Genomic DNA, 19,464 nt, shown 5'->3' with positions numbered 1-19,464 from the left:
TGCTAAACTCAAGTTCACACAGTTGCAGAGCCAGAAGTGGAACTCAAACCCATCAGACCCCTAAATCAGACCCCTAAGTTGCTTTTTTAAACCACTAGGCTGATTACTTCCCAATTGGGTGGGATTGCTCTGGGTTGGGTCATTTATGGCAACTTCTCCATTCATTCAACAAATATTTACTGAGCACCAACTATGTGTCAGGTGCTTAGAAGATCTCAGTAAACCAAACAAAAATTCTTGCCCTCACCAAGTTATTGTTGCGTCTACCTCTTTTAAGAGCTACGATTCGGAGCTAATGTAAAGGGGGAATCAGGTAGTCTTCTAGGCAGTATGATCTTAGGGTCATAGAGAAAGCTTCCTCATCTAAAATCACTTTCTTTCATCCCAGTTGGTCATGATATTCTGTCTGAAGTACCTGGATTAACGATACTTTCGGTGAGATTTGAAAGGCCTGCCTTAAAGCAATTTTTTTTTTCCCTGCTTAGATTCGTCTCCACTTTATAGATGAGAAAGCCAAGGCTTAGGATGATTATGAGACATTCTTTTAAAAAAATTTTTTTTAACGTTTTATTTATTTTTGAGACAGGGAGAGACAGAGCATGAACAGGGGAGGGTCAGAGAGAGGGAGACACAGAATGCGAAACAGGCTCCAGGCTCCGAGCCGTCAGCACAGAGCCCGACGTGGGGCTCGAGCCCACGGACGGCGAGATCATCACCTGAGCCAAAGTCGGCCGCTCAACCGACTGAGCTACCCAGGCGCCCCGAGACATTCTTAAAGTCAGTTAGGAAATGACAGAGCTGGGATTTCTGGCTTCAAATTTTATGCTCATGATACCATAGCAAACACTGGGGAGAAACATGGTGAGTTAAGTGGGATGTGGGGTAGCCAGAGAGACAAGAGGAAAATAGAAGAAGGGTCCCAGGAAGCCCCAATTTGCCCATGTGTTTTCCTGGAGCTGGGTAACAGGGTGAGTCTTTGTAAAACAAGAGGTACAAGGGCAGGTCAGGGTGCTCATAGGGTAGTTGATCAATGAGAGAACTAGGGAAGGGGTGAGGCCCTATTGGGTGGACACTCTGCTTGGAAATGCCAAGATACTTACTTCAAACTGATTTCCAGAGGGCGCAGCCTTGGAGGAATCAGAGAGGGGAGTAGAGAAAGTCACCCTGATCGGGTCCGTGACCCTCCATCTTACCTTGCACGGGATGGCTGGATCCAGCTGGACTCAGGTTGCACCAGATAACTTCACCTTGGTTTAGATCAGAAATGACTAAAGAGCAAGGATTCTGTTAATTTATATTCTGTTCTTTGTGTCTACACTGGAGAAGGAGTAAAATGTCCTTGAATGTGCCAGGTGTCCTAGACCAGGCTTTGGAGTCAAAAAGTTTCTTTCGGGGCGCCTGGGTGGCGCAGTCGGTTAAGCGTCCGACTTCAGCCAGGTCACGATCTCACGGTCCGTGAGTTCGAGCCCCGCGTCAGGCTCTGGGCTGATGGCTCAGAGCCTGGAGCCTGTTTCCGATTCTGTGTCTCCCTCTCTCTCTGCCCCTCCCCCGTTCATGCTCTGTCTCTCTCTGTCCCAAAAATAAATTAAAAATGTTGAAAAAAAAAAAAAATTAAAAAAGTTTCTTTCAATTCTGCTTCTGTCATGTGCTATGCAAGTTATTTAAATTCTTTAAGTCCCATTTTTCTTATCTATAAGAAGGAATATTCATTCGTTCATTAAGTATTCATTAGCTTCTATTATATATAAAGAACTATACATAATAAGTATTGGGGATAAGATAATATAACGTTCTTGGCACATAGTAGTTGTTCAATAGGTAGTAGCTATTGCTGTTATTTTTAGTGTGCATAAGGAAATCAGCAGTGAGTCTTTGGAATGGTAGTAGTACAAATATTATATTAGCTAGCTTTTCACCCAACTAACTAGAGGTCCCCGCCTAGTATCCTTGTGAAGCTTTATCTGCCAAGGGGAACGATTGTTTTCCTCTCTAACTGGAAGTACCACATCTTTCTGCAATGGCTGTGTGACTTCTGACAACCCTGGTCATCTGTATCCCAAAAGGAAATTAAGCTAGCTGCCCTGAGCAACATTCTGTTTCGTGACGGATGGTTGATGTGGATTTGCTAATAGTTTTGATCCGGTGAAGAGTCAGTCAGTAGAAAATTAGAAATTTTAATGAAGATTCCTATTAGATGTTCCCCACAAATAATGGAGCTGTAATATTACGTAAGATTCTTGGCAAAGCAATTCTCATTTCCATTCTTGCAAGTGATTATTATTTAGTGTTTATATCACTTTGTATTTCTTAAATGTGTTCAATTATTTTTACATTATTCTTGGGCAAAAAAAAGCCCCAGAAAACAGAACTCTTTGAAGCATCTTAGCATGTTAATCCCCATTTCACAGATGGCGGAAGGTGGGATAGTTCTTGAACAAACACCAGTGTATCCTCTTATACTTACAAAAATAATGCAAAGTTCTGGCCCAATGAGTAGCCACAGCCAGCACCTGCTATTAAGCAGTATATTTGCACACACACACATGCATGCACGCACACACACAGTAGAAAAGATGTTCTTGGATCAATGATTGTAATGCTCAGTAAAGAAGGACTCTTTCTGCATGATTTCTCTTCACAAAATTCATGTGTTGAATAAACCTGATTTAAGACAGTGATTCCATCACGTCTTTGCTGGTTTCCTGCCTTCAGAATTCCCAGTCTTCTCCTTGTCTTTTTGTTTACTCTTTTAATTCAGTTTATCAATAATTCATTTAATGTTTGCTGTATAACAGCCACCCAATTTCACCTACATACAACGGTAAGCATTTGTTTTTATATCACGCACCTGTGGATTGTCTGGGCCTGTTTGCTCCATGCTGAAAGACAGTGTCTACTCAGGGTGTTTTTCTTGTGGCCAAGTTCTAAATGCAATAATATAAGCAGTGTATAAACACATTTTAAATCTTTGCTGGTGGCACATGTCATTGGCCAGAGCAAGGCATGTGGATCTCCCAAAGTCAAGGGGCGAGGCAATTTACTCCCCCACCAAGAAGCCATAGCAAGGGTTTTGGATGTGTTGGTGGGAGTTGAGAGACAATGAAGTCCTGTAGACACTGGCAGCATTTTCGTCTTCTCCTCTTGAGCTATCTTTTTTTCTACCTTTGCCCTTTGGGGTGTAACCGCATCTGCAAGATGAGGCCACGGTAAGAGAAAGTCTCAGCAAGAACATGATCCCAAGGACGTGCCAGGTAGAAGTGTTAATACCCAAGAAGGCTATCCAGGGATTTCCTATGAATGTTAGACTGACTGATTAAATACTTTAATAATGTTCTACCCCTCTATTTAAGCCCTTTGCAGTGTGATTTTAAAATCTTCTCATCAGAAAACCCTAAGGGACTCTTAAATATAGAGAATAAACTGAGGGTTGATGGAAGGGGTGGGTGGGAGATAGGCTAAGTGGGTGATGAGCATTAGCAAAGGCACTTGGGATGAACACTGAGTGTTATATGTAAGTGATCAATCACTCAATTCCACTCTGAAGTCAGTATTACACTGTATGTTAACTAACATGAATTTAAATAATAAAATCTTCTCATCAAAGGTAGAATCCACTTTCCTACACCTTGAATCTGGGCTGACTGGTCACTTGCTCTGGCTAATGGCATGCAGTGGACCTGGCAGGATGTCCATTCCAAGCCTAGTCACTAAAGGGTTTTGCATGCTTTGGTTCTCTCCTTGCTGCTGCCCTAAGAGTAAGCCCAGGCCAGCTTACTGATAGGTAAAACCACAGGCAGGAGAGTTGACACCTCCAAGTTGTCCTGCTAGAGCCACTGCTAAAGTACAAGCTTCAAGCACAAGCAGCCTGCCAGCTGACTGCAGACACAGAGATGGGTTCAAGTTGGCTAACTGCCTGGACGACCTGTACATGTGTAAGGTGTAATACATGGCTGTTGTTGTGAGCTACCGTTTTAGGTGGCTCGTTAGGCAGAGGTGGTAACTTAAACACTCTGACACTCTGCATCTTGGGCGCCTGGTATTGCACGGTGTCATTTTCCTAGATCCGACATATTCTTGAGGCAGACCAGAGGTGATAACATATTCATCGAAGCCTTTTCCTATTCCCCAAACCTGTGTCTCCATAGTCTCATGAGATTCTTGTGTGTGAGAGATACACAAACCCAGTGACTTTTCCATAGTGAGCATGTATAGCGGGTAGCTATTTATTTTTATTTTTAAGTTTATTTACTTAGAGTGAGAGAGAGAGAGGGAGAGAGAGAGAGAAATGTAAAAATGTGAGCTGGGGAGGGGCAGAGAGAATCCCAAGCAGGTTCTGCCCTGTCAGCTCGGGCCCCCACGTGGGGCTCAACCTCACGAACCATGGAATCATGACCTGAGCCGAAATCAAGAGCCGGACGCTCAACCAACTGAGCCACCCAGGCACCCCTGGGTAGTTATTTCTTTGGGAAGATTATAGGATACTAATTGATTTTGGAGAATGTATTACTGATACGATGAAAAGGAAAGCAAAGCACACAATGTTTTCTGTTCAAGCTGACAGATGCATTCCAATTTCTATAACAACGGTAATTAATTTTAGCTGGGTAGAAAATCCATTTTCTTTGAGGAATCAGTGAACTACAGAGAAATTTGTCAGTAACCATTGTTTGGAATTTTAGTCTGCATGTAAGAGGCACAATAATTTTACAATGACAGCTAATATACAGGGAAACCAACCCAAGATAGAGAAAGCTATTTGGCGCTATTGTATGTTTCTGGAAATACGTGATAATGGGATTGAAATCAAATCAAAAGGTAAGAGGCATGATATCAGAGCTCTACTTTTTTTTCTTCCCTATTTTATCAGCACTGAAATGCAATATAAAAAGAGAACTGTAAAGAGATAAGTGTGGTGACTTACAGTTGAAATTTTTACAATTATCGAACATATTGAAGGGCATGATCTTTGGGGTTGGAGGCAAACATCATTTTATGAAAGTGTCAGGGAAATGCTCCATTTCTGCAGTTAATCTATAATTCCCCTGTAAATTTTCTGTGGCTTAGTGTTATCAATATTTTTCTGCTCATAAATGAACTCTAATAGACTTACTTTCACAGTTGTAGACATGTGTCACCTACTCATTTTTCATGGAGCATTATTGTAGTTGAACTATGGTGGTGTTTTTAATTAGTCTATAGTTTATTAGAGCAGTGGGGAATGTGCCACAGATGAAATCTGTATAAACTAAGAGATACAACAGAATATTTCATATTGTTTTTATATGCACTGATAAACCTATTAATGTACTTGGAAAACGTTTCTCAAGCATGGTGGTGGATTTCCATTCTTCATGGACATTCACCTCCTGCCCCTGCTGGAGGGCAGAGATGTTCTTTTTTGTTGTGATATCATGGTCCAGTGTGTATAAACACCGAACAAGTGCATCAGTCTTTCTGGGGTGCCCAGGGGGTCAGCTTCCAGCAAGCCTCTTTGTAGAAGCAGTGGGACATGAAGGATTCAGGCCTTTTTGGCCTATAGACGCTTACTTGTCAGTTTTCCTAATATAAAGTCTTGCCTTAAAGTGTTTCAAGTGATATTTTGTAATTCTTAACTGAACCTTGGAGCTTGGCAGGGGGTTGATCACACAGGGACTGAACTTGCGTGATGACTTTGTTCTAAATGAATCATTAAGGGGAGAAAATTAATATTTCTACTAAGAATGTTGTGTTTTGTTCTTTGCTCTATGGCCAGCACTGGGAATAGTGTCTGACATATAGTAGGAGCTCAGTAAATATCTGTTCAGTGAATAAAAAGAAATTTGAAGAAGAAAGACCAAGAGGTCTGGGTGCATTCTCATACCAGCTGAAGAAACCTTAAACAGTTATCTCTTCCTTATGTTCCCGGCCAGGAGACTACTGCTTCAGGATAAAAGGGTTCCATATCAATTATGAAGATAAATGGGCTTTGTGCTTCCTGTCACTTTTTATTTACATGAATCCTGGTCTTCCCTGTCCTTTTAGTCTCATGACAAATTCAACCTCAACTCCAACATGTTCTTTTATGATTACTTCTCTTTCATGATCTTCCCTTTATCTAAACACATGAGATCAGATGTGCCTGTGGGACCTTAGTAAGTTTCATGTGCCTGTTGTGCCTAGGAATCTTGTTCAAATGCAGATTCTGATTCAGAAAGTCTGGAATGAGGTCCAAGATTCTGAATTTCCATCAAACTCCCAGATGATGGCAATGCTACTGGTCCATGGACCACACATGGAAAACAAAAGAGGTAGATGATTGATATGAAGGAACAACATTTAAATAATAGGCAAAGGGGAAAAAACTGCAAAGAAATTGTCAAAAACCAGAACAGGAAGAATTAGAAGTTATTGGTGTCATGGAGTCATGTGTGGAAAGATTTTCAGTACACCAGATGTGCTCAACTTGGGTCAAATGTTGCTGAGAAACAATAACATAAAGATAGAACATGCTGTGTTGGATTTTCCAGGAGGAGGTATCTGATGATCTTAGGACAGTTTTTTTTTTTTTAACGTTTTTATTTATTTTTGGGACAGAGAGAGACAGAGAATGAACGGGGTAGGGGCACAGAGAGAGGGAGACACAGAATCGGAAACAGGCTCCAGGCTCCGAGCCATCAGCCCAGAGCCTGACGCGGGGCTCGAACTCGCAGACCGCGAGATCGTGACCTGGCTGAAGTCGGACGCTCAACCGACTGCACCACCCAGGCGCCCCATTAGGACAGTTTTAATGGAGTAAGGAGGCTAGATTGCTACAAAAGGATGCAGAGAAAGCAAGCAGCAGCAATAACTGCTTTTACATAATTTCAATACAATAGAAGTTTGAACTTTAGATGCTGAAGAGAAAGAGGAGGCAGAGAAGAGAGGTTGAATATGCAAGGAGTGGTGTAATTGATAGAGAAAAAGCCCTGACAAAGGTGGGAGGTGACTGCAATTAGATTTAGATGAGAGGCCAAAAGGGATTGATAAAGGTTGAAGCCTGAGGTTTGAAGGAGGAAAACAGGTGTCAGGAAATGAAGGAGGCTTTCATTTCTCTATGAAGATTGGAGTTGCCCATGGAGGAATGACAGAAGAAGGTGGTATTTAAAGGCAGTGGACTGAAGGAAAATGGTAAAAATGTGAAATAGTTTTTGAGGACAATGGCAAAGGGAAATAAATGATCAGGGGCAGGATTTTTTTAAAGGTAATACTGAGTTTCCAGTTGCGATTTGAAGCCTTGAATTTGTAATGATACCAACGCTCAGCATTATATGGTTTTTCTCCAAGAGAGAGCTCAACAACCTGGGGGCAGGTGCAGAATAGATGGCTCGTGGTTGTGTTTTTGCTCTTGGCACATATGGGGGTGTACCACTCCCACATGTAATCTTGGAATTTGCCATTTAAAATATCAAAGATGGAGAGGCACCTGGGTGGCTCAGTCGGTAAAGCGTCTGACTCTTGATTTTGGCTCAGGTCATGATCTCACGGTTCATGGGATCTGGTACATGTCAAACTCTGTACTGACAGTGCAGAGCCTGCTTGGGATTCTCTCTCTCTCTCTCTCTCTCTCTCTCTCTCTCTCTTTCTCTCTTTCTGCCCCTCCCCCATCTCTTAAAATAAATAAACATTAAAAAATATATCAAAGATTGAATTTTTATTTATCATATTGGTAAGTGAGTCTTTGGATTAGAGGAAATCACCTTGATTCCCAGATCCAAGGGATAATAGGGAGCTGCCACCTAAAATTATAAACCAGGATATTTTATTCTCTAGACCTTACTATGCAATATAGTAGCCACTAGCCACATGTGGCCTTTGAGCACTTGAAATATGGTTAGTCTGAATTGAGATAAGCTGTAAGTTTAAAATAGACATGGGATTTCAAAACTTATTACTAAAAAAAGAATATTTCACTAATAATTTTCAAATATCAATTATATGTTAAAATGATAAGATTTGGGCTATATTAGGTTAAATAAAATATATTGTTAAAATTATTTTCGCCTTTAATTTTACTTTCTGAAATACATCTACTAATTAAAAATTACATAGGGTTCTCACATGATATTTCTGTTGGATAGTGCTGCTCTAGATTCTTCTTTGGATTGACTAACCTTTACTCTCAATTACTCTCTGTTTCTGCTTGTTATGTTAATCAGTGTTCTAATGGTATAGCTAATCCAAGTCTTTCCTAAATTCTACCTGCATTCAGATGACAGCTTACTTTACCACCCACCTTTTGCTTGCTATCATCTGGAGGAACAATTGAGTCACGTCCTTGGGTTAACCAGTGATTTTTTTTTGCCAGAAGTCATTTGGATTGGCAACCTGCCAGTTATTGGCAATCCCAGGATTGCCCCAAACAATGAAACTAGTTATTCAGTTCTATGTGCTGAGCTGATTCTCTCTGATGGAGATGAACTTTTCTTAACATTCATATAGTAAATCCAGAGTAGGATTCTGATTGGCCCTTCTTGGGTCACATGCATGTTACCGAAAACTGGGGTCAGGAGGGTGTTGCACTTCACTGATTTTGTTTATAGGCCTAAGCCTGTGACTAGTGGGGAAAGTTTGTTGCCAGAAAAAGGAGAGAGGAAAGTGTATATGTCTAGTAGATAAAATAGTAGTTACTACTATCTGCTGTGATTAACAAGCCTCTCACTTAGGGCAGGTTGAGCTGCGCCTCTGCTTGTTTGAGTTGAAGCTGCCTGGAGTTTACCCACACAAATGTGTGCAACTAAGAATACCAAATCATCCTAAATCATAGACTAGGCAACCTGAAAGTAAAACACTTATGCTTTTCCTCCATTTACTCTTCTAAAGTCTGTTCTTTAGTATTTGCATGGTTTCATTTGGCAAAGGCATATAGAGTACTTAGCTGTAAATGCTGAGTAATTATATGCTGTTGTAAGTGACTGAGCCATTATCTACAGTAAGTGTGCAACCTGTCATAGGAAAAACAGCCTTTGGATTTATCCTGTAATTAGTCCATATTGCTATAATTATGTTCCAGAAAAATGTCTCTTGGCCCACTTTAAACATATATGCATATATATGTATGTATACATACATATATATATTTTTATATGTATACATATATATGTATATATGTGTACATACATATATATTTTTTATATGTATACATATATATGTATATATGTATACATACACATATATATACATATATATATATATATATATATATTTTTTTTTTTTTTTTAAGTAGGCTTCATGCCCAGTGCAGAACCTAATGTGGGCTTGAACTCATGACCCTGAGATTGAGACCTGAGCTGAGACCAAGAGATGGACACTTAACCAACTGAGCCACTCAGGCACCCCTAAACATATTTTAAGAAGACTAGAACTCATATTGTTTAAAACCATGTTATAGTATTTTTGTGGGGAAAAAAAGCACAATTCTTGGAGTTGGTCAAATGAGGCTTGGGAGTTCTTTTTGATAAAAAGATAACCTAGAGATATAAGAAATTTAATTGCTTCTGTTTGTCAGCATATTTTGATTTTGTTTTTATGGTATGCTTTTCTTTACCTGTTGATTTTGAGATTTGAGGACATGGTCTGTCAACAGTCATTGAAAAATATGAGGATATCTTTATTTAGTTTCAACTTGCAATTAATTTTTACAGCTGTTTACTGTCCTCAGTGGTTCCCCATTCATTATACCATCCCTGTTCAGTAAGGTTATGATAGGTAGAGAAACAAAGAATCAGAGATATTAAGAAGTTTTTCTAAGGTTATGTAGACAGTAAGTGGCAGAGCTGGGACTTAAACCTACACCTTCTGCATCAAATAGTATGCCTTTGGCTACATATGGCAGTATATTTGGCTAATAGTGGTGTAAACAAAGAAGACATTTAATAATCTTATATTAAAAGAAGACTGGAAACAAATGGCTCCAGGTTAGTTCAAGGAGCTAGACTGATGTCTCTGATTCTCTCGACCTTTCCCTCTAGGCCACACTATGATTACAGGAGCTCCAAATATCACATCTTCACAGAACAGAATCAATCTAAAGCAGAAAGAAAGATAGGAGACCTCTTTCTCTCTCTCCATCTTTCCCTCTGCCTTTTCTTTTTTTCTCCTCTCTCCTCCTTTCCTGTTTCTCTCATTCTCTGTTTCTCTCTCTCCCCCTTCCCCTTTCTTTCTTGATTTTGTCCACCTTTCTCTCTTTTTTCTTCCTGTCTTACATTCTTTCTTTCTTCCTCTCTTTAGTTAGGAGATACATCTTTCCAAGAAATAATTCTCCAGACATTTCTTCATATATCTCATTGGCTAGAACTTGGTTATATTTTTAACCCCAGTAACAAGGGAGGCAGGCAAAGGAAATATCTGGAACTTTTAGTCTCTATCCCTGGAGGCAGATTTCGCTATAAAAGATGATAGCGTTGCAAAGTGTTTTGGTAGCCGACAGTGTCTGCTACGTCTCTGTACTCCCAAGTCCAGTGCTCTTTTAATCTTATCTCATCGGATGTATTTTTATTGCTTAGAAACAGAAATAGCATTAGAATTTTTTCACTTATTTAGAAGCCACTTACTGGCACATTACTAGACGATGTGGTATGGATTCTGGGGCTGCAACGATTAATAGATACTCTTCTTGTCTTTAAGGAATATATGATCAGTGAAGGAACGTAGGACCTGAATGAAAATGCTTTAAACGTAAATCAACGTGTAAGTGCAGTTGTACTGAAAATACAAACTATAGGAGTTTGGGGTAACAACAGTTGGAAGGCAACAAATATTGCCTTCAGTTGGTATTTAGTATTCAAGAACTAAAGTGAATGTATCACCAACTCGGTATCCTACTAGGAAATCTGGCTGCAATTTGGTATTTGGTAATGCTGCAAAGTTCTTGCAGTGCTTATTAACATACAGATGGAATCCCTATTTTTGGTGGAAAGTGGAGGGCAATGAGTTGAAAATGTGGCAGCTGAGTTTGTGTGCACAGTCACACTAAGCTCAGGCCAAGTTGTATACGTTGAATTCTTTTGACAAACCATTCTCAGGAGCTTTAAGTAGTCTTGGTGAATAGTCACGTTGGGATATTGGCCAGTTTTGGATCACCATACTAGGCTTACTACTTAATACCACTCTTTTTGTTATTTTTCTTTAGTATACATTCTATTTGGTGCCCTGTAGCCTTTGGGGCATAAAGTTGCCTATTGACTGTCTGTAGATTTTGGAGCAAAGTTTCAAGTTGGTAGAAGCATGGGCCCGGAACACCTGTGTGGTCATTTCAGGCCAGCGATGCTAACATGAGTGTCCAATAGATGAGATGGATCTTCTCTATGAAATGTAGCTTTGATACTTAGGTAATTTTAGAATTAGAAATTCTTCATAGCATTTTGTACTTAGAGAGGATTCTTCAGAATATGAAACTTATGGCTCTTTGACAGTAGATTCTTTGTCATGTACATTAAAAAAGCCTCCCATAGCCGTTGATACTGTACATTATATACAGTAGGAATTCAGTAAGTGATTATTTTATTAAATGAGTGATTATTTCTTAGAGGATTTCAGCATATTATTAAAAATAGTTTCAAATTGAGGGGCGCCTGGGTGGCGCAGTCGGTTAAGCGTCCGACTTCAACCAGGTCACAATCTCACGGTCTGTGGGTTCGAGCCCCGCGTCAGGCTCTGGGCTGATGGCTCAGAGCCTGGAGCCTGTTTCCGATTCTGTGTCTCCCTCTCTCTCTGCCCCTCCCCCATTCATGCTCTGTCTCTCTCTGTCCCAAAAAAATAAATAAACGTTGAAAAAAAAATAGTTTCAAATTGAAACATCTTCCTTATTGGACATCAAGTTTCAGACTAATAAAAAAAAATTGCATTTGTGGGGCGCCTGGGTGGCTCAGTTGGTTGTGTCCAACTTCGGCTCAGGTTATGGTCTTGCAGTTTGTGAGTTTGAGCTCCATGTTCTACTCTGTGCTGACAGCTCAGATCCTGGAGCCTGATTCAGATTCTGTGTTTCTGTCTCTGCCCCTCTGCCATTCATGCTCCGTCTCTCTCTCTTTCTTTCTAAAAATATGAACAAAATGTTAAAAAATTGCATTTGTGATAAAAATACATTGAATAGTGAAACAAGTTTGTCTTAAAAATTTTTCAAAAATGTGTAATATGAAATAATTAAGACACAAAAGAGTGTAAGCATAGATAACACATATCCTTGTACTTTCTATCCAGTTAATAAAAAAGTAATTTATTTTATTTTATTTTAGAGAGCAAGCAGGGGTCAGGGGCAGAGGGAGGGAGGGAGGGAGAGAGAGAGAGAGAGAGAGAGAGAAAGAGAGAGAGAGAGAATCTTAAGCAGCCTCCATGCTGAGCATTGAGCCCAGTGTGGGGCTCGATCCCACAACCCTGGTGGAAATCAAGAGTTGGATGCTTAGCCAACTGAGCCACTCAGGTGCCCCAAAGTTTGTTTTTAAATGAATATTAACTCTCTTTTTGTGGATAAAAATTAGGACTTCCAATCTACATCTTGACAATGAATCAGGAATAAAATTGAGAAGAAAGATCTGTTTTCCCCTGTATTTAACCTTAAAGATGAGTTACTTATTATTTTTTGACTATTTTATTACTTCTGTAAAATAATTACACGTTATAAAAAACTCAAATAATACAGAGAAAGAAATAAGCATCTGAAACTCAACAGTTCAGAGACAATTACAGATGACATTATTTGAGATATTACATATGCATACAACACGTGGAAATATGTATGCATTTTACATAAATGGGTTCATACCATTCATTTTACTCTGAAAGTTGCTTCCTTCCTCTAACACCCATCTGCTGCATGTAGTGGATATTTTTCCATTTAAAGAGGAAAAGGATCTACACTGATTTTAATGGTGGTACACATGATCATTTTCCTGTATCATGATGTGCTTAACAAGGCATCTATTCATGGCGATGTACGTTTCTAATTTCTCCATATTATAATCTGTGTTTATATATTTTTTTTTTAACTTTTTTTTTTTCAATGTCTATTTATTTTTTGGGACAGAGAGAGACAGAGCATGAACGGGCGAGGGGCAGAGAGAGAGGGAGACACAGATTCGGAAACAGGCTCCAGGCTCTGAGCCATCTGCCCAGAGCCCGACGCGGGGCTCGAACTCACGGACCGCGAGATCGTGACCTGGCTGAAGTCGGACGCTTAACCGACTGCGCCACCCAGGCGCCCCTAATCTGTGTTTAATAAATAGTCCTGAGCATGGTTTTGTTCTTTTATCCTTTTAAAACAGTTCCTTGGGTAAATTCTTAAGAATGGGTATGGTGGATTGTCCCAGCGTCCGGATGTTTGGCCTCCTCACTGCATCTGTACCCTTTGCCATGTTACTTTCCAGCACTTTTCCTTGTGAGCAGGGTGCCACGTCCCAGCTTTGGGCTCCGGTGACTCGCTTTGGTCAACGGGATGTTAGAAATGTGGTGCAAGCAGAGTCCCAAAGGTGTTTTTGCAGTTGAGTTGCTGCCGTCGCCATGAGAAGGACATTCCGAGCCAGCCTGCTGGTTCCGGGAGAGTGAAAGCAGAACGAGCCCAGGTAAACGTATTCAGTGAAGCTCTAACTGCATCAGAGTCCTCACCCAGCCCGCAGGCCCCTGCGCGAGCCCGGCAAGGTCAGCAGAACCGACAACCCATCCGCAGTTCTGTGAACACTAACAGATTGTCTGTGGATGCCAATGAGGCTTTGTGGGTGTTTGTTACAAAGCATTAATGTGGCGATAGATAAGTGATATAGTGGGATTTGGCTATTGAATTTTTTTTTATTGGTACCTGTATTGATTTGTAGTTTTTCTAAGCCTTGATACATTTTTCTGGATTTTTTTTTAAAGGTGATAAATGCAGTTTAGTGGAAGTGATTTCATACACCCATTATAATTAGATGGAAGTAAAAGACCAAATCCAACAAGCAAAGACTTCCTTGCTAGTTTACAGACCTCATTCCCATCTTGGGTTTTGCATTTATCTTGGCTATTTGTTTTTCATGTATATGAAAATCATGTTAATAGTTAATGTTTATTTTTGAGAGAGCATGAGAGAGAGAGAGAGACAGAGCACGAGTGGGGGAGGGGCAGAGAGGGAGGGAGACACAGAATCTGAAGCAGGTTCTAAGTTCTGAGCTGTCAGCACAGAGCCCGATGCAGGGCTCGAACTCACGAACCGCGAGATCATGACCTGAGCCGAAGTCGGACGCTCAACTGACTGAGCCACCCAGGCGCCCCAAAAATCATGTTAATAGTCAAAATGAAGATGAGTGATTAGTTGTTCAATTACAGAAAGAAAATAGAAAAGTTAAATTACTAAGAAAAAGAAAAAAATCACCAAATTGATAATCCAAATTTGTTTATTTACTTATTCATTTATTTATTTGTAAATGTTTATTTATTTTTGACAGAGAGAGCGTGTGCACATGAGCAGGAAAGGGGCACTGAGGGAGACAGAGGATCTGAAGGCAGAGCCAGATGCAGGGCTCAAACCTACAAACTAACCTGAGCTGAAGTTGGATGCTTAACAGACTGAGCAACTCCAGGGCCCCTAAACTAAATTTACTTTTAAAGTTGTCTTAAAAGATCGTTAGTTTACTTATATTTACATCAGTCTCATAAACTCTTATAAATGTTATAGCATTTCGTTTTGACCATCATTCTAATTAATTTTAGGGCTGTAATTCTGGCCTCATTTTTCTAGCCTTGTACCCATGGCCTCATATTAATATTTATGCTGAACTAATAGAAAGTTTTTGTCCATTCTCACTTTAGACTTTGAAATGAGATCATTAGTTCCCATCAGTTAAGCAGAATTGAATTTCATTGCATATTCAGTCCAATTATCCTTGAAATCCACCAATAATCCCCAAACTTCATCAGAGTGATTAGTATCCATGTATTCTATGCCAAACCTTCCACTTAGAATTGTAATTAAGAAGATGGATATTTTAAAGTTTCACCTTTTTGTCCCTTCTCAAAACCACCACTTTTTGACTGTTTTGATTCTTGTAGACTGTGCATTGTGTGTGGTTTCTGTACCTTCCCCATCTGAGTCCACGATCTATCCCTTCAACCACATCCTTACATCAATCACCATGTTCCCTTATCTGTTAGCTTTCCTCTGCACCTATTATAAGCTGCTCTCAACCCAGGGCAACCCACCCCTCCACAGGAGGACCCCACTGAGGAGGGTTACATCTACCATTCCCCTGGGGCCCTCGCTCTACTTCTGTGTCCAGCATTATTGGCAGATGATCACTTTCGAGGAGAAACTAATGATCATTCAGAGTGTATATTCTTAAAAACATTAAAAAAAAATTTTTTTTTCAACGTTTATTTATTTTTGGGACAGAGAGAGACAGAGCATGAACGCGGGAGGGGCAGAGAGAGAGAGGGAGACACAGAATCGGAAACAGGCTCCAGGCTCTGAGCCATCAGCCCAGAGCCCGACGCGGGGCTCAAACTCACGGACCGCGAGATCGTGACCTGGCTGAAGTCGGACGCTTAACCGACTGCGCCACCCAGGCGCCCCTTAAAAACATTTTTTTAAATGTTTATTTATTATTGAGAAACAGAGACAGAGCATGGGAGGGGCAGAGAGAGGGGGAGACACAGAATCTGAAGCGGGCTCCAGGCTCTGAGCTGTCAGCACAGAGCCCGATGCGAGGCTCATACTCACGAACTATGAGATCACGACCTGAGCCGAAGTTGGACACTTTACCGACTGAACCACCCAGGCACCCCAGAGTGTATATTCTTTTCTTTTTAAAATTTTTTTTTTAACGTTTATTTATTTTTGAGACAGAGAGAGACAGAGCATGAACGGGGAAGGGGCAGAGAGAGAGAGGGAGAACCGGAAGCAGGCTCCAGGCTCTGAGCCATCAGCCCAGAGCCCGACGTGGGGCTCGAACTCACGGACCGTGAGATCATGACCTGAGCTGAAGTCGGATGCTTAACCGACTGAGCCACCCAGGCGCCCCCCAGAGTGTATATTCTTAAACTTACTTTGCTTCATGGCTTCAGACTTTCTTCCTCCCATCTACCATCTACACTACCATTGGTTATTTTTCCAAAATATGATCACATTCCTGCCCTGATTAAAAATATCTAATGAATCTCTTCTGCCTAAATTCTGGGCATGGCACCCCAGGCCTTTCACAATCTGCTGGCCACCTGTTTCTGGATTCAATTTCTGCTCCTGGCTGTGGGGAACAGAGGGAGCTAAAGGGGCAGCCAGCGTAGAACCAGCTGTCAATCAAGGCCGTGTGTGTGTGTGTGTGTGTGTGTGTGTGTGTGTGTGACAATTATTGACATTCCAGGTGGGCACCACATTCTAGGGGACTGCACTCGGGAGGAATAAGGCCATAGTTTGAAAGTGTAGGGAGGTGTCTTGGGTTGGATTTCCCCTAATTTCCCTCAAGTTCCTGCAGAACTTGAGATATGTTTGTGTGAAGTCAATTTATTTGGAAATATGGTCTCAGGGAACAGGAATACAGGATGGAGGAATGAAACTGGAAAGGAGTAAGTCAATACAGGGGTAGATGATTAAACTGGACCAGCACTAGAGGCATCTTGTGTTGGATCCAGTGAGATGTCACGCGGAGTCTTATGCAGTGCATCTAAGAACTGTTTTCTTGGTGGCAGTGCAAGAGGGAGGAATGTATTCATTGACTTCTGTTCCCCATGGTCGCGAGTGGCTTCGCTGATACTCATTTCCTTGTACATCTGGATTAAGAATTACAAGTGAGGGGCGCTTAGGTGGCTCAGTCGGTTGAGCGACCGACTTTGGCTCAGGTCATGATCTCGCGGTTTGTGAGTCGAAGTGTCGTGTCGGGCTCTGTGCTGCCAGCTGAGAGCCTGGAGCCTGCTTCAGATTCTGTGTCTCCCTCTCTCTCTGACCCTCCCCCGCTCATGCCTCAGAAATAAATAAACATTAAAAAAAATAAAAAAAAAAAAAAGAATTCCAAGTGATTTGGAAGACATCTTGGTTTGGCCTCAAAGGGATTCCTGGGCAGAAAGCACGTGGTATTTGGTGCAGCTTAAGGCAGGGCATATGCTCTACTTGTTCTGGGACAAAGGAAGTCAAAGAGCTAGTAACTGAAAGTGGCTAAAGTAAGAGGCGGGGTTAAGAAGGTTCCGAAATGTGCACAAGAAGCATATGACTTAGGTAGTATGTTGAGCTAGCGTCATCGAGGGAACCCCCCCTGGAGTAATGAGCAGTCAAGCTGGACACGAGCCAGGCCTCTGCTCAGAACCTTGCTGTTTGCTCATGACCAAAGTCCCTCCAAGTACCTAGGAGGACGGATGTGATCTGTTTCTCCCTTTACCCCTCTAATCTCATCTCCATCTTCTCTCCCATCGCTTATTCCTTTCTGACCACACTGGTCTCTGTGCTGAGGCTCTCACATGCTTCTGCCTTAGGACATCTGCCGAGGCTCTGCCCCAAGCACTCTGCATGATGAGTGTGAGATTCCTAGAGATCTGTCTCTTTGTTCCTTAACATCTTTGTTCACATGCTACTCTCCCAAGGAAGCTTAGCCAGATCGCCTATTAGAAATGTTACCCTCTTACACTCTTGATGCTCGTCACCTTTCCCTTTTCCTGTAGCACTTTATTACCTTCTAACATACTACAAAATTTGCTTCCTTACTAAGTTTTTTATGATTTTTTCTCTCTCCCTCTACAGAAGGCAAGCTCCACAAGAACTGGCGTTTTGACTGGTTTGTTGGCAAATGTATCCCAAGTACCTGACATATAGTTGGTGCTCAAAAATGTTTAATTTTGGGGGCACCTGGATGGCTCAGTCGGTTAAGCATCTGACTTCGGCTCAGGTCATGATCTCACGGTTCATGGGTTTGAGCCCCACGTCAGTCTCTGTGCTGATGGCTCAGAGCCTGGAGCCTGCTTTGGATTCTGTGTCTCCCTCTCTCTCTCTCTGCCCCTCCCCCACTTGTCCTCTGTCTCTGTCTCTCTCTAAAAAATAAATAAATATTAAAAAAATATATATATATATTTAAAAATTTTTATTTTTGAATAAGAAAATAAAACAACAACACCAAAGTGAACTCTTCTTTAGAGGAGAGGCTCACAGTTACTGCCTTTTGTGCTTTTTTTGAGTCCACAGTTTGTAATCCAGTCAGTAGGAACAGCAGCTGCCTGCTCCTAATTGGAGCAGGGACAGAGATGGGCTAGAATTTTAACCATGACCTTCCTTTTATTGAAATTCAAGCAGGGCAGTGGTGAAAACTAAGCAATTTGTTGTCCTAACAGATTTACGAATGACAAACCACAGCTGAGAAGCTTTGAAAGGAAGGCAAAATCTGTCCTAGAGAGGAAAATAATCATGATTATGATATATTTGATCATGCTGTATTTGTACCATGCTCTAACTTTCTGTGTATCATCTAAGCATTATAACAGGCATTTACAGTAGGTAGAAATTACAATCCCTACCTTAGAAGGAAATGTTTATTATCTATTTGTACTTAAGAAGAACTGAGGTAAAATTCACATAGTATAAACTTAACCATTTAAAGTGTGCAGTTCAGGGGTGCCTAGGTGGCTCAGTCAGTTAAGCATTCGACTCTTGATTTTGGCTCAGGTCTGGATCGTACGGTTTCGTGAGTTTAGGCCCCACCTCTGGCTCTGCACTGACAGTGTGGGGCCTGCTTGAGATTCTCTCTCTCTCTCCCTCTTTCTCTCTCTCTCTGCTCCTACCTCACTCACACTCTCTCTGTCTCTCTCAAAATAAATAAGCTGAAAAGAAATTAAGTGTGCAATTCAGTGGCATTTAGTATGTTCACAGATGTTGTGCAACCATTCCCTCTATGTAGTTTTCAGAACATTTTTATCGTCTCATAAAGAAACCCTATACTTGTTATGCAGTCAGTCTTCATTACCCTCTCCCCACAGTCCCTGGCAACCACTCATTTGCTTTCTGTCTCTAGGGATTTACTTATTCTTGATTATTTCGTCTAAATGGAATCATACAATATGTGAATTTTTGCATCTGGCTGCTTTTACTTAGCATAATGTTTTCAAGGTTCATTAGGTTGTGGCGGGTATCAATATTTCATTCCTAGTAATGACTGAATACTATTCCAGTGTGTGATGTACCACATTTTGTGTATCCATTCATCTTTTGATGGGTATTTGGGTTGTTTCCTTCTTTTGGCTTTTGTGAATAGTGCTGCTATAAACATCTGTTTTTTGTTTCAACACCTGGTTTCAATTCTTTGGGCTTTATACCTAGGAGTGGAATATACTTTTATTTTTACCTACTTTGTGCTGGGGGTTTCTTTTCTGCAAGACAGAAACACTAATTGAGGTGGTATTAGATGTATTAGCTAGGTCAAATGTGAAGCAATGTTAAGAAGAATGTTGAGATGAGAAAGCAAAAATTTCAGATGAAAATATGTAAACCACAGGTTCCACATGGTTGCTATG

Source organism: Prionailurus viverrinus, chromosome C2 (assembly GCF_022837055.1).
Source record: "Prionailurus viverrinus isolate Anna chromosome C2, UM_Priviv_1.0, whole genome shotgun sequence".
Lineage (NCBI taxonomy): Eukaryota > Metazoa > Chordata > Mammalia > Carnivora > Felidae > Prionailurus > Prionailurus viverrinus.
This window is presented reverse-complemented; position numbering follows the sequence as displayed.